Below are 22,806 nucleotides of genomic sequence, written 5' to 3'. Positions count from 1 at the left end.
CATCCGAATACGAATAGACAGAGTAAAAACAAATACTACTAATAATAAAACTTCAACGAGTTCACTTCCCAGTAAATACGGAAGCTTTTTGAAAGTTTTCCCCACAATAAAGAAAAAAAATAAAGCATTACGCACTGTGTGGAAATTTATTTCCATTCATTCTAAAGAGATTTGCGCTCTCAAAAAGATCTGAACAGAAGTATATTACATTGGAGTATTCGTTATTCAAATGCATAAAATTATTTTCGCAAACAGATTGTTTTTGTTGTTGATCGTGAGATAGGCCTACAGGTGTCTTAAAAACTATTACTTCTGTTACAGTAGCTTTAGCAAAATGACACCGATGGATGAAAGAGTCAAATTCAAATTGCAGCTAAATTTTCTATTTTTAAAAGCAACGAAATTAAATTCCGACAATTGTACTTAGCTAATTAGAGCGATTAACACAGCTTTATGCTGTTTCGTGCATTCTGCAAATTTCAGTATATTTATTTTATACATTCTTTTTGTACTCCGATTTTATTTTTAAACTTTAATTCAGGATACAGAATTGGAGGCAGGTATAGTTCTTGCATAGGTAATTACATTTTGTAGAAAAAATAAGTTAGCTAATCATAGCACATTAAAAATACACGTAGGGCTATCTTAAAATAACGTTGCCAATTATAAACATGAATGCGTAATACATTATATTTTTTGTTTTCAGTTATTTATCAATTCCGGGAGATTGCTCCATGTTTGGTTTTAAAGTTTCTGATTGTGTCAAGAAACATTACAATTAAATAATAATAAAAAATAGCGAAAGAATATTAATTTTACTCTTTATATTAGACTTCGTAATGATATTTTCTTCTTTTTGTTAAACTCTCGTCAGCTGCTCTTCTGCACCATTACAGGGTGGTATGCCACACCAGGGCACAATGAGCTTTATTTAGACAGGTATCATTCTCTAAATGATTTAAAGCGGTGCGGATTTGGAGAATGCAAGCGTCCGTATAATTGTTTTACATGACTGGTGTGTGCGCGTGTGTGCGGACTTGTGTGTCTAAAACCAAAAATAAACACGCACAACTGATTTGAAAGTTCTATAATCTGCCGGCTTCATCATCTGAACACTGACGTTAACACCAAGCTCACAAAGAGTATGCATTTATTTTGCCATTTCAAACTCCTGCAGGATATTTACAGCACAATGAGAAAAAAAACTACATAATCACAAATTAGATGTAATGATTTTATATTTAAAACGTGTGTATCAACTAAACCGTGCTTTTCTTAGAGACTTACACTTGATTTGTTGCAAGCAGGTGCAGTGCGATATACTGTACAAATAAACTTGACACAGGGACTCTAAAAACATTACTGTAACCCAGGAAAGCATGACAATATTTAGACCATAAATCAATGAAATATATAATCCTAGCACACAAGCTTATGAACATCTGCATTTTGCTTTGTCCGGTGGGACTTTCTTCTATGGCTTTGGATGGGAGATGATAGATTTTGGGGAAACATTTTACATCTAACCTGAAATCAGAGCTAACACAGACCAGCATGTTTGTCATAACTGTCTCAAGTAAGTATTAGTTAGTAAATATATATAGGCCTATGTGTGTGTGTGTGTGTGTGTGTGTGTGTGTGTGTGTGTGTGTGTGTGTGTGTGTGTGTGTGTGTGTGTGTGTGTGTGTGTGAGTGATGTACACTTTCATTGTGCATTACTGAAAAGTTCTTTATGGAATTCTGTCTCAAGTAAGTATATATATTTGGTTATATATATATATATATATATGCACGTTCATGCACATTTTCATTCTTCATTACTGAAAAGTGAAGAGTTCTTTACGGAATTCTGTCATTCACCATTCATGTCCGTGTAGCTCAGAGAGGACATGAAGGAGCCTCTGGGCAACGTCTGGGAAAGCTCACAATCGCACAATCTCTCTCTCTCTCTCTCTCTCTCTCTCTCTCTCTCTCTCTCTCTCTCTCTCTCTCTCTCTCTCTCTCTCTCTCTCTCTCTCTCTCTCTCTCTCTCTCTCCCTCTCCCTCTCCCTCTCCCTCTCTCTCTCTCATTCTCCTTCTCTCATCAGGCGTGGCGTGGCTGATCTTTTCCCAAAGTTCTCACAAGGCAAAGAATTGTCTGAATAATTAGATCTTCACAGCAAAAAAGACTAATTCCAAGTCAAATTAAGATTACACTCAAAAGCAGTTTGCTGACATTTAGCAGATCAGTTAGAGGGACGCTCTGCGGTGTCACAAGCTTGTACCGTGTTGACTGAAGTAATCATTTAGGTTGGCAAGGGCCTAATCTCTGCACAATGAAAAAAAAAAAAAGCAGCGTGTGACAGAGAGACACGCTCACCTTACACATGTCGAGGTATTTCCAGGCAGCTCTAGTGCTTTCACTCCAATCCTGCGTGTTTAAATAGAGACGAATCACAGAGCATTTCACTGCTCCTTTATCTGTTCTGACAGAGGGGACGAATATGGCGGCGGTCTCCTATATGCTTTTGGTCTGTCACTCTGCTCTCCGGGTTCTGCTTAGCACTGCAGATAATGCAAACGCAGAAGGAAGGATGGAAATAACACGCTCCGTCTGCACACGGAGAGCTCAGGGGCCGCAGGCACTTTGTCGTAAGTGCTAGAGCTGGAAACCTAAGAGGAGCGAAATTATAAAGCAGTGCTCCACTCGGACAGATCCGGACAGTCTTTTACTGATGGGATAGATGCCCTAAAACACAGTCATTAAGCAGTGCAGGACGCGTTCCTACTTCATGGAGGATTTCAGTAACTCATAGAAAGGCAGGTGTATAGCTGAAGAACTGAACTGAATGAAAAGCAGATCTTCCCACCAGGGACACAGCAACTCTGATCAGTTCTGTTGTGTGGTTTACATTTGCTTTGCAGTCTTTGCTTTAAATATCGGTTTCCATATGCAGTAGCAGGCAACGGCATCCGTGACATGTGGGCTCGCAAACACTGGGAATCTGTGCAGAGCTAAAGCAGATATTGTGTGTTGGTAGAGCGCTCTGCTGGGTTTACAGACACATGCTTATGCATGGCCTTTAATGCAGTCCCTCCAGTGTGTCAATACAAATATAAAGAACTAACAGACATCTTCAGTGTATTTCATTTCAACATTTATTTATGATCTTTAGATGGACAATAACTTTATGTTATTGTCCTGTGGTAAAGCTAAAGCTGTGTTATTAAGCTGTGGTAAAGCCTAAATAATCTGTTACGGTAATTTTTATTATCACTGTAAAGCTGATTTGAAACAATACTGTTAAAAGCGCTTGATAAATGAAGGTGACTTGAGTCTACATAAAGACTATATTTCTGTCCAGCGATCTGACTGAGAAGAGAAGAGAAGCAGCGCTGTCTGATGAGGAAATGCATGCAAACGTTTCAATATTAAGCAATGTGTCCCTTTGGCTCACTCTCAGTTTTCAGAAACAGCAGTCCTCTGTAACCTCTGTGACCTCTGGCCTTCACTGAGTCAGACAGGTGTGTGTCTCAGAGTGTGTGTGTGACACTTCTTTTTCAGTGTTTTACGTGAGGACATGGAGTCTCTTACATATAGGGGAGACCGGGGCTAGTTGTCACAAGATTTATATCTAAGGTTTACATATAGGGGAGACTGGTGCTAGTTGTCACACTATTTATATCTAAGGTTTACATATAGGGGATACCGGGGCTAGTTGTCACAAGATTTATATCTAAGGTTTACATATAGGGGAGACTGGGGCTAGTTGTCACACTATTTATATCTAAGGTTTACATATAGGGGATACCGGGGCTAGTTGTCACAAGATTTATATCTAAGGTTTACATATAGGGGAGACTGGGGCTAGTTGTCACACTATTTATATCTAAGGTTTACATATAGGGGAGACCGGGGCTAGTTGTCACACTATTTATATCTAAGGTTTACATATAGGGGAGACCGGGGCTAGTTGTCACCATATTTATATCTAAGGTTTGCATATAGGGGAGACTGGGGCTAGTTGTCACACTATTTATATCTAAGGTTTACATATAGGGGATACCGGGGCTAGTTGTCACAAGATTTATATCTAAGGTTTACATATAGGGGAGACTGGTGCTAGTTGTCACACTATTTATATCTAAGGTTTACATATAGGGGATACCGGGGCTAGTTGTCACAAGATTTATATCTAAGGTTTACATATAGGGGAGACTGGTGCTAGTTGTCACACTATTTATATCTAAGGTTTACATATAGGGGATACCGGGGCTAGTTGTCACAAGATTTATATCTAAGGTTTACATATAGGGGAGACTGGGGCTAGTTGTCACACTATTTATATCTAAGGTTTACATATAGGGGATACCGGGGCTAGTTGTCACAAGATTTATATCTAAGGTTTACATATAGGGGAGACTGGGGCTAGTTGTCACACTATTTATATCTAAGGTTTACATATAGGGGAGACCGGGGCTAGTTGTCACACTATTTATATCTAAGGTTTACATATAGGGGAGACCGGGGCTAGTTGTCACAATATTTATATCTAAGGTTTGCATATAGGGGAGACTGGGGCTAGTTGTCACACTATTTATATCTAAGGTTTCAAATTTCAAGCATCTAACTAAACTTCATTCTTTTTTTGTGATTTCTGTCCAGCAAACTAATATCAAAATGTCATCGTATTTGATCTAACAAAAGTCACAACAGTACACAGTTACACCACAATTTAAAAGCACACATTAATAAATACTTCATTTATACAATGAAGCTAGAATTTATTAGAAAGTTTGTGTTCTCAGGACAAGATCATTTCCCATAGATTTCAGGTCAGAGCAAGTTATGAATTTTGTACAATTGATTCAATGCAATGACACGTTTTGTTGGTCAATGTAGTAGGTGGGTTTACCTGGTTTGCTGTTTTAATAGTTGCTGTGTTTCATTCTTTATTTATTGCAATTTATATTCTCCTAAAAAGTTCAAACAGGCTGTGTAATGTCAGATTAATATTTCGACAAGTTACTCATGTAACACATTCTCTGGACGTGCAGTTGCAAATGGTCAATGTGTGGTAAATTAACCGTCCTGTATAATTGTATATGGGAAGTGGAGATGTTCAAAAGTTTTTTTAGGTGTGTATTTATAAGCTTTCAACAACAAATCGTAAAACAATAATACAATAGACAATTTGCCCCAGTCATTCAGTGGAGTGGACTCCACTGAATCATTCTGTTAACTTATGTTTTCAGATGATGATTTAACAGATGCCAGCTTTCACATGGTCAAAACCGAAGAAAACAAACTACAATAAAACAGAAAGATTACACTTAAATGTTAAATTACAAATAGGAACTTCTTTTTAGTGATGTTTAGAATAATAAACATTTTCTATATTCTTCCAAGTATAATTAGTATAATACTGTTCTTTCAGTCGGTGAACAACTGTTTATCATGATATTACAGTGTGTATCAGTAAAGTGGGTCAGAGACTTTACACAATCCATACAACATACAGCTAGAGGTCACAGCACACACACACACACACACACACACGCACGCACGCACGCACGCACGCACGCACGCACGCACACACACACACACACACACACACACACACACACACACTAATGTGTAGGACTGACATGTAAGAGTGAATGTATTCTACCTATTCAATGAATTGATATTGTTTAATTAGACTATCTTTTCAAACATGATCACACATCTTCAATAGACCGTTTCCCTTCACTGCGAACAACAACAATTATCAATTGGACACATATTAAGCATGTCTCTTTGTGTGAAAGACAACACACACACACACACACACACACACAGAGAGAGAGAGAGAGAGAGAGAGAGAGAGAGAGAGAGAGAGAGAGAGAGAGAGAGAGAGAGAGAGAGAGAGAGAGAGAGATCACTCTTTACATCATTTATATTAGTAATCAGACAGCAATCATTCAGTCATGTAAGGAGAATGACCAGATGTCAAGCAATGACTGATGTCACTACATGTGGAAATCAAAGCGCTGTCCCTCTGAGTTCTAACAGATGTTATCGCACACATCAGGACCGTAAAAGACACTAATTATTTAAAGATCCACTTAAAAGTGACTGACTGCAGCTGTGGAAGACACACTACTCATAAATATTTAGCTCAGACACAAGTTATGGGCTGACCCGCTGTTGTGCATTGATTCCTGATGAACATTGTTGAATTATTATTTCAAGTGTGGTCAGCAACACTGCCCTGCATATGTAAGTAATGCAAATCTAGATAAAGGGGAAATGAAGAGGAGGTAAAAATGGTTTCACTTTATTTTAAGGTGTCCTTGTTACAGTGTAATTATACAAATAAGTACTGGGTAATATCACAGTAATTAATAACGTGTACTTACTATTGGATTAGGGTTTGGTTAAAGACTAGTTGAATGTACTGGTAATTACGCATAATTTACTCTTATTACTTTTTTTTACATCTTATTACACATATGTAACAAGGACACTGTAAAATAAAGTGTCACCGTAAAAATCAACAAAATATCAAGATTAACACATGATATTTTGAATAATTTGTATGTGTGTGTTTGTGTGTGTATGTGTGTGTGTGTGTGTGTGTGTGTGTGTGTGTGTGTGTGTGTGTGTGTGTGTGTGTGTGTGTGTGTGTGTGTGTGTGTGTGTGTGTGTGTGTGTGTGTGTGTGTGTGTGAATTCAGGGTGATTTTGACACTTTTTGCCATCAAGATGACTTGGAAAATGTTTCAGAATCAACCTGAATTCAGGATAATAACTACATAAATTAATCAAAGATGCAATTATATGCACTATTTTTTTTTTAAATGCTGATTGGGACACTTTTTCCAAGTCATCCCATATATATATATATATATATATATATATATATATATATATATATATATATATATACTGTATATAAACACACACATACTGTATATACAATATAATAATAAATAATGATAATAAAAGTAAAAGTGATCTTGTTTGATAAAGAGATTATTTAATATAAGATTTGTTTGTTTCATTTTGTTTTGCACAATGTCAAAATGTAAATGTGTTATTGTTATTGTGCGCATCTATCTCCAGGAGCGGTTCCAGGTTCAGTGGATATCTGGATTTTGACCTTTTCAGCTTTCTGTAGCCGCTGCACACCGGATGCTGGTGACAGATCTATGTCACTGAAATTACCAGGCATGCAAAGTGGTAAAAGCAAGTTGATAAAAAGCAATCAGGACTTGCTGCCTCCAAAGCTAGTGAAAAACATGAAAAATAAAAAGATAATTATGAGCTGAGCACTTGTGCTGGTCCTCCCGCAGAACAAGCGGGTCTGCTGTGTTTAATGCAGACTGTGTCTGCTGTGGATGTGGGTTTGCATGTTAAACAGATCCACGGCCCATGCAGCTTTTATTGAAGTATTGAACAGGGTCATTATGTCTTCTGATCTGATTGATAAACTAAGGTAATCATTTCCGTCTCAGTAGCATGCGGAAGCAGTTAATGTTTCCCAGGGCAGGCATGTTTCCGATTCACTTGCTTTTAATGAACCTTCCCTTACTGGTCAGTGGAGTAGAAAAAAAACATTCATTCATGTCTTACGGGAAAATAGACAGGGAGAGATTAAGTTTAGTAAATGGAACAACAGATGGCAGATGACCGGGAGAATTGTGATTTTGTGTGTGTGTGTGTGTGTGTGTGTGTGTGTAAATAATTGCTTTAATCTGTATGACTAATCAGAATAATTATGTTAAATAACTGAGCTTTTAAAAGTTGATGACCAAACAACACAGGGTCTGAAGGCAACACAGACACACCAATTATAGGCATATTTTGATGACTAAACGTTTTTAATTTAGAGTGCATGTTGTGCATGTGCATCTGATGTCATGATGTAAAATGTCAAAGTGATGGGCAACATTCCCCCTGTCAGCATGTACTTACACTGAACCTGCAACACCATCTATAAGCCACTGTCTCTCTCAATCTCGCTCCATCTGCATCTCACTCTCTCTCTCTGTGAGACAAACCCATGCAAAAGTAATGTGTTCGTGCTTGGTAAATTGCACAGGCTTTTGTCCTGAAGGAATAAAGATGTAAAACTGCGCACGTCTCATTTCTGACATTTGGCATTTGTAAATATTCCATTTTATTCTGAAAATAATATAATAAAACACTGAATGCATTTTTGTTTTTATGTTTTCGAGGAGAGCATTGTTAGGTAAAGATGTGAAACCACAGAGTATGACTTTTTGAATGAATAGATGATGAAAACACTTACTATGTGTCAATACATTCGTTTACGTTATCATCTTTTCTTTATTTTCTCACCACACACGCGCACACACACACACACACACACACACACACACACACACGCACGCACGCACGCACGCACGCACACGCACGAACACACACACACACACACACACACACGCACGCACGCACGCACGCACGCACACATACACACACACACATACACACACACATACACGCATACACGCACACACGCACACATACACTCACACTCACACACACACACATATATATATATTGATTGTAGGCTCATTGACTTGAGGATTCAATTCATCATCACTTTTAAATTGTTCTTGCCAACATGTTTACAAAGCAAATTTAAAGTGATGATGTTAACATTGTTACAAAGATTTTGTACACTAACACATTGTTTGTTCATTTAACTTAATTTAAGATTAGATTTGTAGAACATGACTAAAACAAATTCATTTAACCCATACGCTGTGCTGAAAACCCTGTTACACCGTAGGGGTTCCCGGTCAAAAATTACCAGCCTTTTATTATATATTGTATATTTAAAACCTAAATAGCTCGTACATCTCTCGTTATGCTATATTATCACCAAATATTGGATTCAATCTTTTTGTCAACTTGTTTTCTTTCAATTAGGATAGGTTTTATATTTCTTTTTGGAACTGATTGATCGTAGGTCTCATTGATCTGAGCCTCATTGATCTGAGGATAAAGTTCATCTCTGTGAAAAAAGCCTGTAATACTCAAAATAGTTTGTGTGTATGTGAACGTGTGTGTGTGTGTGTGTGTGTGTGTGTGTGTGTGTGTGTATGTGAACGTGTGTGTGTGTGTGTGTGTGTGTGTTTGAGAGAGAGAGAGAGAGAGAGAGAAAGAGAGAGAGAGCACATGGTAGCGCAAGTGCATGTATCCATGTATGCACAGGTTTGAGGCCTTTATGTTTGCAAGCACACATGCACATATGTAAACATGATTAACATACTCCTAAACACTAAATGTTTCTCTTATTTTCAATCTCCCTATACATATCAATGATAATGGAAAAGTGGATATTTGTTGAAAAATCTGAATTAATGTTACATTTGATCTATGTCTTCTAGGACTTTTAATTTATAATTTGTTCCAATTGACCCTTCGCAGGGAGCTTGATTGACATGTTATCTGACCAATCATACTTCGCCATCCGCCAATTTGTCGGACAAAGCAGTCAGGAGAGTTAGTAGATTAACATGGGAGGATTTGAATGTGAAAAACGGAGTGTACTGACGCCTTTCCACGGTTAAAACAACATTCCTTCTTATGTTCATTCATGTTTATTTGATGCTATAAATGAATTAGAAGGAAGAGATGATCGGTTCACGACCAGCTTTAACTGATGACTACAGCGATCTGTCACGACACATTAAAGAGCCACAAAACGGTATTTATTGTTTCAATTTCTTTAAAAAAATGACCAAATTTGAAAGGTGAAACTTTGTTTAATACGTTTAATATCAAAAGTAACCGAAAAGTAACCTGGCCTGTCCTGTCTGTCAGCGTGTTGTCAGTCTCCTCTCTGCTCCGCGATGTGTTTCTCACTACGTGAGAACATGGTGTGGCGTGAGAGCGGCGTAGCTTGTCGGGCATAGCGACAGTAACTAAGGGGAGGCGGGTCTTTGCGAACGGTCAATTGACCGTTCGCAAAAGCCACGCCCCTTAGTTATTGTTACTACGCCCGTCAAACAATTGAGAACCAGACACATGGCTGGGTTGAGCTCCATACATTAAGTGATTGGTTTTGGAGTAATGCAGCAGACATATCCTCCAGAGCACGACAGAAAGTATAGACAGAATTAGCGCACGGGAGCACATGCACAAAACAGTTTTGTAAAATTATATATCAATCATTTTTATTTGATCATATAGCCTATCATTTTACAAAACTGTTTTGCGCATGTGCTCCCGCCGCCGCGCGCGCTATTTTAGTCACAACACTGCAATCAGAGGATGCGCTGAAACCATCAACTCTCTGTGCTGTTCTCTTCATTCATAACTCGTAGCCGACTGAGAAGGATATATTTGTGTAAATAGTTGTGCAACTGCGCGAACTTTGTTTTGAAGTTTAATGTTTGAGTTCCAGAGGAATTTGTGTCTGTGTACCTGTTCAACCACATCAAAGTTTCGTAATTAGTAAGTCCGTGCTTTTTCTCTTTTTTCTCTCTTGTTTGCTGACTGATGTGGGGCCGCAGTGCCGTAGTGAAACGGTGTTTGTACATGTAGCCTATTTTTTTATTATTGTTGCAAGCAATCATAAAATACAGCAAGTTTTAAGCCCGTGCAGACCTCACTGCCATAGGCGCATCGTTTCACTATCTTGCTGAAATCGGAATGTTTGACGGAGGTCCTTCTCCTTAGTTACAGTTGCTGAGCTAGGATTGGACGAGAACCGGTCGAGGGCGGGGTTTTGCGAACGGTCAATTGCCTTGCTTGCTTTCACTTCCTGTGTTTGAGTCTGTTTCCTTGGTTACTCATTATGTTCACCTCTGTCTTGTATAGCTCTTTGTTTACTCTGTATATTTGTAGACCCAAGTTTTAGTTGAGCCCTTTTGGGTTATTTTATTAGCTCAGCTAAATATGTTTGCTAAGTTGTTCTGTTGTATTCCCTTTTATTTGCACTTTCTTTTTCTTGAATTATCTTTTTTATTTAATAAAAGAAGCATTTAGATCCACACATCCTGGAAATGTTACTATTAATTTCTCTTTCTAAATTTATGTCAACACTGTTTACATTTCTAAAGATGTAATTGTGTGACTACAGAGCTTACTGATACTATGTAGAACATAACTGATAATGTTTCCTAAGTTTAGGTTTATACCTCATTTTTAAAGATACCATGAAATGAAAACTGGACATTTTTGAGTGGAATTGTTTTGGGTCATCTGTGTGCTAGTGTATTCACAGTTGAGTTGACAATATTAATATTAAGTATAGGCTTTTTACTGCAGCCACGGCTCATCTGTATGGCAGGTGGATCAATTCTAAATGGTTAACTCGTAAATGTGTTCAACATTATTCGACAAATGAGTTACTAAGTTTTATATGAATATTTGAGATGGATATATTTAAATTTAGTGCACGGCTTCAGCAGAGAAGTTGGCATCATGAATGTATAAGAAAGGCAGAGGGTGCTGGCTCTCAAACTCAACAACACGCCACATTTTTCCAATATAAATCTGTGGTGAAAAAATGTAAATACAGTGCCCTAATTGAGAGCCATATTTGTTTTGCATTTGTTTTTACGTCATGTGACGTTCAGCACAATGCTGTATTGATCTGCGTCAGCAAAGTGTATATCGGTCTGCGTTGGTTCAGAAAATACGTCAGATTGTGAACATGGTGAGTGGCACAGATCATCCCGATTGTAATAGTGTCGAGTTTCTGTTACAGAACTCATTTGAGAGACTGTCAGTTAGTGAGGAAATAGTTTGTTTGTGTTTGTTCTGTTGACCCGAGTGTAACCATGATGCGCTCATGGTTACTTGTTCTGAAAATCAATAAGGCTTTGTTTTTCTCTTCTGAATTTTTCTACAACTCGCAACATTTTGAATCAATATTCAAACACAACATATACAATACTTTTTTATGTTTTTCCTGTTCCTTTAGCATGTAATGTCTGTTTGTGCATGTACTGTATACGATCAGCAATGTTACAAAGCTCATACTGTAGTCTCCCACAAGGCACAAATATCCCACAAAAATCTATTCTATCTAACAGAGAACACTGATCCAGACCTGCTTAAAATGCCTCGATCGAAGCCCAGAAATTACTTCATGCAACGTCCAGTCACAATTTGAAAAATTTGCATAATGCCCATTCATTGCCATACGCAAAAAAAAAAAGAAGGCAAGTTTTAGTGAATTGAAGTTTTGTCGCCATGCCACGGAGTGTGTTTGGATGTGAAAGCAACACCGCCTTTGCTTTCAAAGTTGTTCAAAGGCAAATTTAGGTAGTTTACTATATCAACAATATAATTATGATCCAGCGCATTTCATAACTGAATAGTGTCACCTTTGACTTGTTGTAAGGGTTTAAGGTTGTTCTTTGTACTTTCTTTTGAAATGTACAATCATTTACAAGTTGGCATGGGATAAACGAAATGGACATGAAGATGAAAAATGAACAGACTGAGAACTTTATCTTAAAACACGTGCAGACAAAGTTTTCCTTTAGAGACAATAGCAGTTGTAAAAAGGATAATATATCTTCACAATATATTGCAATATGCTATTGCAATTCCAAGCATATCGTAAAATTTTAAAATCTCAATAATATTGTATCGTAGTAGGGGTGTGACGAGACCCTTATCTCACGAGACAAGACGAGACACGAGATTGGGTTCACGAGACGAGACGAGACGAGATTTTTGCACAATATTTGATAGAAATCCTCAATGACATAATTCATGACTGGAAAAAAAATCTGCAGGTGGATTTTTAAATGTTTTAACTAAATCATCATGTAATGAATGTCATTTCAGTTCTACTTTATGAGTATGAATTATCAAATACATTGAAATACAACAATATAGAAGCACTGTAAAGGTTTTACCACAAACTCAACTGACTGGCTTCTCTCAAGTATGATTTCACACGGGTCTCTTCAGATCTTACTGTACATTATGAGCTTCCAGAACTTTTGATTGAGGCTGTGTGTGACCTCCAAATGAAACTACTTTCCACAAATTGAAAATAGAAACAAAAACAGTATAAAACAACAGTTTTTATTAGTCTTATTAGTGCAAACGATAATTAAGTGCAAGTGCAACCATAATCAAAGAAGGCCAACTCTCTCTGTATTCAAAGTGCAAACAGAGACCAAAACAGAGACCAGAGCCACAACTACAACGTTCAGAGATAGGTTTGATATTGGGAGACGGGCTATTGTATGCAGTCTAATTTGCGCGCATCGTGTTTTACTTTCATTGTCACTCCGTAGTGGCGGTGCTGAACGCGCGTTCTACAAGATAAGGGGCCATTCACACAGAATGCGTTTTTGCTTTGTAATATGCGATACGCTGGCAGTAGAATGGGGGAACTGATTCCCACCCCTAATATCTAGACATATCACTTGAATGAAATCAATAATGGAATAATCTGGATACTTAACACTGTCTGATTGTGCGGATTCTTTCTCTGTGTGGTGTGTGATGTACAGCCCAGGTCAGACACACACACACACACACACACACACACACACACACACACACACACACACACACACACACACACACACACACACACACACACACACACACACACCTAAAAGCAAAGCCACCGCGTCACAGCTAACCCTGATTTGACCTGCCAAGTCTTGACCTACAAAGTGTGATAAAGATAAAGGGAGAAAACTAAGTAAAAAACAAAGAGTTAATGGAGCAGGTGAAGAGAGAAAAAACAATAAAAGGGGGAAAAAAAACAGCAAGAGCAAGGAATGTGAAAAATATATATTATCCACTTTACCAGAGAGAGAGAGAGAAAGACAGGGAAGGCAAATATGTGTGGGGGGTGGGGGGAGGTGTGTGTGTGTGGGGGGTGAGAGAGATGATTCTGTGATAAAAGGAGGAAAATAAGTCTGATTATCACAGAGTTGGAGAACGTCAGATAGACAGGCTGGAGTCATCTCAAAACTCAGGAGGAAAGGAAGAAGACAAGAGGTCGCAATTATCCCGGGCAGTTCCCGCACTACACGCCACACATGGCCGTAATGTATTCCAACAGTACCTGTCTGTGGCACACAGGGAAAATTATAATTAAGGGAGGAGGGAATTTTGACACATGTGAAGAGCAGATCAATATTTAGCACCATAATCGGCGAATCCTGGAGCTTTCCGTCGTTCTGTGCCATAACACTCCATTATAAAGGGTGTTTTTTTTTTCATAACAGCTTGAACTGAGTATATTATACATCAAACCTTCGTCTTTCATCTTCATTTATCAACAGAAGACCACAGAGAGAGAGAGAGAGAGAGAGAGAGAGAGAGAGAGAGAGAGAGAGAGAGAGAGAGAGAGAGAGAGAGAGAATGTAAACAGTAAAAAGGATGCTGATCAGACACTTGTTTTTAAAATGATTTACATTTGATAAATTTGATAAATCATGTTGTAGTGATTTTACCATGAATACGGAGTGTGCTGAGTTCCATTCAGAGTTGGATGTGGGATAAAAATGTGTGGACAGCTCAGGGGCTTTCGTGAAATTCATTTTACTTTCGCTTTTTTGTATTCCCGCCCACTGAAAATTGTACTTTGCCTACTCTTTAAACAGCATTACGGTAAAAATACTATGGGAACAGCCGAATTCTCCCGCACAACAGTGTTTTGCTTAGTTTAACTGGTGAAATGTCAGATTCTTTCAGGTTTTTCAGACACTGAGGTTTTTCAGATTTTCTGTAGCAGTGTTCTCTCCATATGTATGTATATATGATTCTTTGCAGCCTTTAGTATTATATGCACTATTCTATGACGTTTTGTACTATAAATAAATAGTGTGAGTAGTGTGTTTGCACTGAAAATTAAAAATAGAAAAAAGTACACTTTAGAGGCACACCGCGTAACATTTGGCCACTAGGGGCGCTATACCTGTAACTTTCCACAAGGCCACAAGCGCCGCAGCACTGTCGCAAAAGTCAAGAAGACATCCACTTAATAAATGAATTGCACAAAAGTGAACAGAAAATAATGTCTGGTCAGGTAAGTCGCATGGACCAGGGGTGTCCAACCCTGCTCCCGTCTGTCCTGCACAGTTCACCTCCAACCCTAATCAAACACATCTGTCTTTAATTTTCAAGCGATCCTGAAGACGTTCATTGGTTGCTTCAGGTGTGTTTGATTAGGGTTGGAGATGAACTGTGCAGGGGTGCGTTTCCCGTACAACTATATAGCTCACTGCTTAACTACCATAGTACGATGCATCGTTGGAGAAATCAACTAGCTAGTCACGAGTGTTTCCCGAAACCGAATGTCGTAAAGTATCGTTCAACCACGTTGGTTTATGACGTCTCGCACGTGGTGGACTAATAACTTTTTTTAATTAATCTGTTTGAGATCGAATTAACGCTAGATTTCGTCATATAAGTTACATACATGGCATCTGAAGACCATTTCAAATTTTTCTCAGTTACTTTGCTTTATTACCAGACTCAATATTTGGCTCGTTCTTACATAGTTGAGCACGTTCGCACATGCGCAGTCTTCAAAAACGGTGCTTTAAATCTCTTGACAAACTAAAAGACGTAAATTACATTTGTATGTATTCTAAATAAAAAATACGGGTTGTACTGAATGTCAGCTTGCTTATTTTGCTAAAGATAAGGATTTATTCAGTCTACATGTCATGTAAACTAGAAACTATGCTTCTAACCACAGCTCCAGAGCTGTCGTTGCAACCACACAAGTTTGCGATGCTGTTTGCGAACGTTCGTTGGAACGATGGTTTCGGGAAACACCAAATCGTTGAACTATGCTGATAACGGCGGAACTTGCGATCATAGTTGGCTAACGATGCTTTCGGGAAACGCACCCCAGGACAGTCGATCGGCAGGAGCAGGTTATAGACTTTTTGTACCAAAAACTAAGTTGTTATTGTACTTGTTTTGTAGTCATTTTATCTTTATATCGGACTTACGTCGTCTTATTTGTGTTTTTCCTGTAGTAAACTATGAATTTGAATCTAAAATCATATAAGCCTCTAATAATACATAGACATTTTGTATCTAAAATCATATAAGCCACAAATAATACACACATATATGTATGTGTAAAAGGACAAACAAACTGAAGCCTTCAAATAACGGCAGTAGGTTTTGACTTATATCAGTTTTGTTGCACGATTTCCCAACTTCGCAGTAAATATTACATTATATATCCACTTTTATGCCGATGTTTATGTTTTATTTTCAGTCATCATTTTCTTCGCCTCTTGAAGAATCTTCAGAGTTCCCACCCGAAACAGGTAGAGGACGAAGAGGACGAGCGGAGGACGACGAGCACGATCCCTCTCGCGTTTTCTCTTTTTTGCCTCCTCAGAAGCAGTTTTTTAAAGTCTGCGGTGTACCTTTAAATATCCGGATGATGCACTTAATTAACTGAAAAAAACAAAGTATGGAATGTTCACTTCATGCACTCAACTGTTACAACTTCAATTACTAAGAGGAAGGGGAGGGGCTATTAGACTATGAGTACATCGTACATAGTGCATAAGTAGATAGTGTATAAATGCATAGTGTATGACAACATTTGTGATACGTTCGTAAGTTCTTTATTGGAACGTAATTGGAACGTAAAGTCCTCACTAGAGGCTTAGTAACTACTAGTTTGTATTTTACTCTGTACTTTATTTGGTTGCACCATTTATTCTTAAGGCAGAACGTAGCAGGTTGTAAGCTATCCGTAAAGTAATGCGTAGTCGCATAATATGACATTTACCCTCAATGACACCCCACAACACCCTTCAAATGCATGAGCAGAAGTTGTGTTGAAATGGAGAGAATTTCAGTTCATCCTTCATTCTAAATTCTTTTGCCTCACGTAACTAACGGTAAAAATAAGTTTCCATTTAATAAGATACTTAATCATGAATAACATAAGTGTTTTTATATGTAAATAATATTCTGAAACTGTAATTTTGAAACTAAATTAAATAAGTTTAATAAATAAATACTGATACAAAAAAAACACATAAGAAATGACATTAATTGATTATAACTGATTTTATTTGACATGCACAACTTGGAGCGATGCACACAGTGGCGCGCGGTTTAGAACGGGTTCATGTTGAAGAGCCGCTAACAATGTAATCTATTCACATAATGTTTTCTCTTTTAAAATGTAAGCGAGTGTAAATGTAATTGTAAAAAAGCGAGTCCAACCATTACTCCTGTTTGGAAGCTTCCGTAAACATTAGGGTGAGTAATTAATGACAGAATTTTAATTGTGTGAGTGAACTAACCCTTTGACTATAATAATGTTTGAACCTGATATTCTTAAAGATGTGTTACAGACTCACAAACACACCAAAAATACAAACAAACAAACAAAAACAGTAACACTGGACATCTGTTTGGTTCATGTGGGGATATACCAGTAGTATATATATATATATATATATATATATATATATATATATATATATATATATATATATATATATATATATATATATATATATATATATAATATGTATACTGTATATCCCCACATGAACCAAACAAATGTCCAGATGTCCAAACAGATGTCCATATATATATATATATATATATATATATATATATATTTATATATATATATATATTGCAGACAGAACACAAGAATGTGTGAATTAGCCTGTTAGAGTAAACTCAAAAATCACACAAACCCCACTTTGAGATAATGCTTTCGGGAAGGCGGCTCAGAAGTGTTAAGTGTATGACCAAACGCTATAAGTTTACTTTTGTGCCAGAGGCTATACGTCTTTGTAATTAGAAGTTTCAGTAACGCCTTGCAATAAGGTTTCATTACTTGACTATATAGTTAACATGAACTAAGAATGAACAATACTTCTACAGCATTTATTAATCTTTGTTAATGTTAATGTTAATATTATTAAAATCAAAAGTTGTATTTGTTAACATTAGTTAATACACGGTGTACTATCATAAACAATGAACAGCTGTATTTGTATTAACCAACGTCAACAAAGATTAACAATTACAGTAACAAATGTATTACTCATGGTTCGTTCATGTTATGTTAACAATTGAAACCTTATTGTAAAGCGTTACTGCCCTTTTTTAAGGATTCATACCCCCCAGTTTCACAGATGAGGCTTAAACCTATAGCCCCAGACTAAAATTGTTTGAGCTATTGAAAGCAACTTACACTGACATATCTTAAAATATGTCAGTGTCATTGCTTTGTCTCAAGATGCACACCAGTGATGTTTTTTTTTTCTTTCATAAAAGCTTGCCCTCATTGAACTAAGGTCTAATCCTGGCTTAATATAAGCTCTGTCTGTGAAACCGGGCCTAATGTGTTATTTTGGTATTTATTAATAACTGAATTTATTTTGAAGTATGTTGTATATAATGATGTATTAATATTTTAATATGGTTTACATGTTATGGTTATGTGTGTAACTGTTTGGATAACTTAACTGTCTGGAGTTAATTAGGCTATATTATGCATGTTTTAACCATTATTGTGATTGCCCCTTGTGAGATTAATAAAGTGGTAAACAAAACAAAACGCAAACACCACTTGTAAAATACATACATGTGCACCATACAGACACACGCAGAAAGCAAAGTAGTAAGTTTGAATAGCAGATCTTTGGGGACTCCTAGATAAAGAGTCCAGTAAGACAGTAATAATCGTGAGGGGGGCAGAGATAGAGGAGGAGAGCGAGATCAGTAAGCAGGATGTCCCCTGCCTGACTCTGTCAGCACATCTACATGTTCCTGTGTGTAGCTGACACCAACACCACTGCTTTCTAGCCCGAATCACTCCAATTAAGAGCTGTCCGACTGTGCTTCCAGACACGTACACCAGTGACACCCAATTGGTCCATGATCTGTCTCCACCTTGGCATAATGAAGGAATTTTAAAAGCAGGCACACGATGACTGCAACCCTTAGAACATAAAGTACGCACAAAACTGCAGTGTTGGGACTGCTGACTAAAATCTATAACTATGCAAAATAAATATGATTTCTTATTTAAATAACTAGCATTGAATATCATATTTCAGAAGGTTTAAGAGCTCAGAATAATGCTGATACTGGGTGAGTCTCACAAAGCCTGTCTGCATGGGCATGGTCACATTTCACCTCAAAATCTAAAGAAAGAAATCAGAAATGACATTACTTAAAGAAAGTGAAAACTATACTTAAGCCCCTTTGCTTTTAAGATTTATTTATTTATTTACAATAATCTATTATTAGTGTCATGACAATTAAGCATTGTCCATTGGTTTCAACCAAGACAAGCTAAAGATCAGCCCGGCACCTTTTCTGAAACACACAATGGCAAGCATAAAAATAAATTGCACATACACACAAAAACCAAGAAGGGCAACGGCAGCTCAATATGTTTTGAAACAAGGCTAAACTTACTTTTTTTCCCTTCGTATTTTTTATGATGAAATGGTTTTTTTTTTAATTCACCGCAGCATTAGTGTTAAATCTATCATAGTTAAAGAAAAAAAATTATAGTTATTAGTGCACATAAATATGGCAGTCAAATAGTGATATGATCTTAACGATACAAATGTATAATAGAGCAGCACATATATCGATTTCTATTTCAGACAGAGTGGATATTGAAACTAGATATCCAATGCACCAATATAAAGCCCATCACACACACATGACCCCTATAGATCAATTCAGCATATGAGCAGTCCGCCATTTTTTACCAGTATGCAGTAACATTATCCCGTAAGGTCTTTAACCCAGTAACTGAATTCTTGCCTGGCAAACTCAATTGTAGTTTTCCCTTCCCAGCCTGCAATGTAATATGTGCATTTTGATTCAATTTGCTCCTCAAATACATACATATACATATTGTTTATTTGGTTTCCTAGAGGTAAAAAAAGTCAATACTTGTAGCTGTGTATCAGAAATTCTAAATGCATCGTGAAACAGCAAAATAGTTATTTAATCTAATACAACAAAAGCACATCAGTTGTTAATTCCACATGATTAAATATTTCCAGCATTGACAATGTCTTATTTCCTTTCGTATATCTGTCATTTGTCCTGTTTTGGGGGAAATAGGAATAGTTTAAATCTACCGCAATTGAATTTCAAAAGGTCAACGTCTCTTAACAAATTGAGATGAATTTAAAGCACTTTGTATTCATTTCCTAGAACACGAAAGATACATTTTACAGGTGCAATCAAAGCTCTGCTTTTGAGTGTTGCATGAAATACACACCAGCAATAATGACGATGCTGCTTTGTGTTTCAAAATCAGGTTATCTAAAAATATATAATCTGAAAAAAATATAATAATAATAGTTTGATAGTTAATAATCCTAGATCTGAATAATCCTTTAAAACAGGTGTAGAAGTAAATGAGGCAGTCACTTGCAAGGTGTCTTCACAATCAGATGTTGTGTGAAGAATTTACCAGTGCATTTTCTTCTGCAACTCTCTCAGAATAGACAGTGTTCCTTCTCATACTCTTCACCTTAATGCATGTTTTAATTACAGCTCTGTAAAAAACAGGTGCTCATCTTCTGCTGGATACAAACCTCTGTGTGGAAGCACTTCCAGGATCAGGACATTTTTCTCCCTGGTTGCCATCCTGGTTCTCTTCCTCTGACACAAGGTATATACTCCAGAAGGTGGCCCATGTCCAATTCTTAATTGCTGCACATGATATGTTGTACACAATACAAATAAAGTGGTTATTACAGATATTCACTTTGTCTTTATTGACTGATATTTCTTGGAGGATTACATCTAAATACAATGGATATCAGTCATCAAACACAATGCAATGCCAGTGGCTCCCAAGCCTGGCCTGCCTCATCAAGCACACCAGATTCAGCTCATCAGCTCATTAGTAAAGACTCCAAGAGCCCTATAGATCACACTGTGCAGTGTTGGAGGTTCTCCAGGACCCCTATAGATCACACTGTGCAGTGTTGGCGGTTCTCCAGGACCCCTATAGATCACACTGTGCAGTGTTGGAGGTTCTCCAGGACCCCTATAGATCACACTGTGCAGTGTTGGCGGTTCTCCAGGACCCCTATAGATCACACTGTGCAGTTTTGGAGGTACTCCAGGACCCCTATAGATCACACTGTGCAGTGTTGGAGGTACTCCAGGACCCCTATAGATCACACTGTGCAGTGTTGGAGATACTCCGGGACCCCTATAGATCACACTGTGCAGTGTTGGAGGTTCTCCAGGACCCCTATAGATCACACTATGCAGTGTTGGATGTTCTCCAGGACCCTTACAGATCACACTGTGCAGTGTTGGAGGTTCTCCAGGACCCCTATAGATCACTCTGTGCAGTGTTGGATGTTCTCCAGGACCCCTATAGATCACACTGTGCAGTGTTGGAGGTTCTCCAGGACCCCTATAGATCACACTGTGCAGTGTTGGAGGTTCTCCAGGACCCCTATAGATCACACTGTGCAGTTTTGGAGGTTCTCCAGGACCCCTATAGATCACACTGTGCAGTGTTGGCAGTTCTCCAGGACCCCTATAGATCACACTGTGCAGTTTTGGAGGTTCTCCAGGACCCTTATAGATCACACTGTGCAGTGTTGGAGGTGCTCCAGGACCCCTATAGATCACACTGTGCAGTTTTGGAGGTTCTCCAGGACCCCTATAGATCACTCTGTGCAGTGTTGGAGGTGCTCCAGGACCCCTATAGATCACACTGTGCAGTGTTGGCGGTTCTCCAGGACCCCTATAGATCACACTGTGCAGTGTTGGATGTTCTCCAGGACCCCTATAGATCACACTGTGCAGTGTTGGAGGTTCTCCAGGACCCTTATAGATCACACTGTGCAGTGTTGGAGGTGCTCCAGGACCCCTATAGATCACACTGTGCAGTTTTGGAGGTTCTCCAGGACCCCTATAGATCACTCTGTGCAGTGTTGGAGGTGCTCCAGGACCCCTATAGATCACACTGTGCAGTGTTGGCGGTTCTCCAGGACCCCTATAGATCACACTGTGCAGTTTTGGAGGTTCTCCAGGACCCCTATAGATCACACTGTGCAGTTTTGGAGGTTCTCCAGGACCCCTATAGATCACACTGTGCAGTTTTGGAGGTTCTCCAGGACCCCTATAGATCACACTGTGCAGTGTTGGAGGTGCTCCAGGACCCCTATAGATCACACTGTGCAGTTTTGTAGGGTTCTCCAGGACCCCTATAGATCACTCTGTGCAGTGTTGGAGGTGCTTCAGGACCCCTATAGATCACACTGTGCAGTTTTGGAGGTTCTCCAGGACCCCTATAGATCACACTGTGCAGTGTTGGAGATACTCCAGGACCCCTATAGATCACACTGTGCAGTGTTGGAGGTTCTCCAGGACCCCTATAGATCACACTGTGCAGTTTTGGAGGTTCTGCAGGACCCCTATAGATCACACTGTGCAGTGTTGGGGGTGCTCCAGGACCAGGCTTGGGAACCACTGCTGCTGTGTATACTGCATGAGTAATATCAATAGAAGCAGGTACAGTCATTTGGTCATACAGATTCTTCCTTATATTCCTTTTGGATAAGAAATAAGAAATAAAATAAGACAATATGAGGCAATTTTGCCATTGGTATAAAAAGTCTATATAACCCTGTTAAAACGTCAGTTTTTTGTGATGCAAAAAAAATAAACAAAGACAAATCATATCATAACTTTTGCACCTTTAATGTAAAAAATGATATCCTATGTAATGCCACTGAAAAACAAAGTGACACATTAAAAAAATATATATATTGTTAAAATAACAATATAAGTGTGCAACCTTTTATAATTGTGTATGTGGCTGTGTTAATA

This window comes from Phoxinus phoxinus, assembly GCF_949152265.1.
Source record: "Phoxinus phoxinus genome assembly, chromosome: 7".
Classification (NCBI taxonomy): Eukaryota; Metazoa; Chordata; class Actinopteri; order Cypriniformes; family Leuciscidae; genus Phoxinus; species Phoxinus phoxinus.
The sequence above is the reverse complement of the archived record's forward strand: the minus strand, read 5'-3'. Positions refer to the sequence as shown.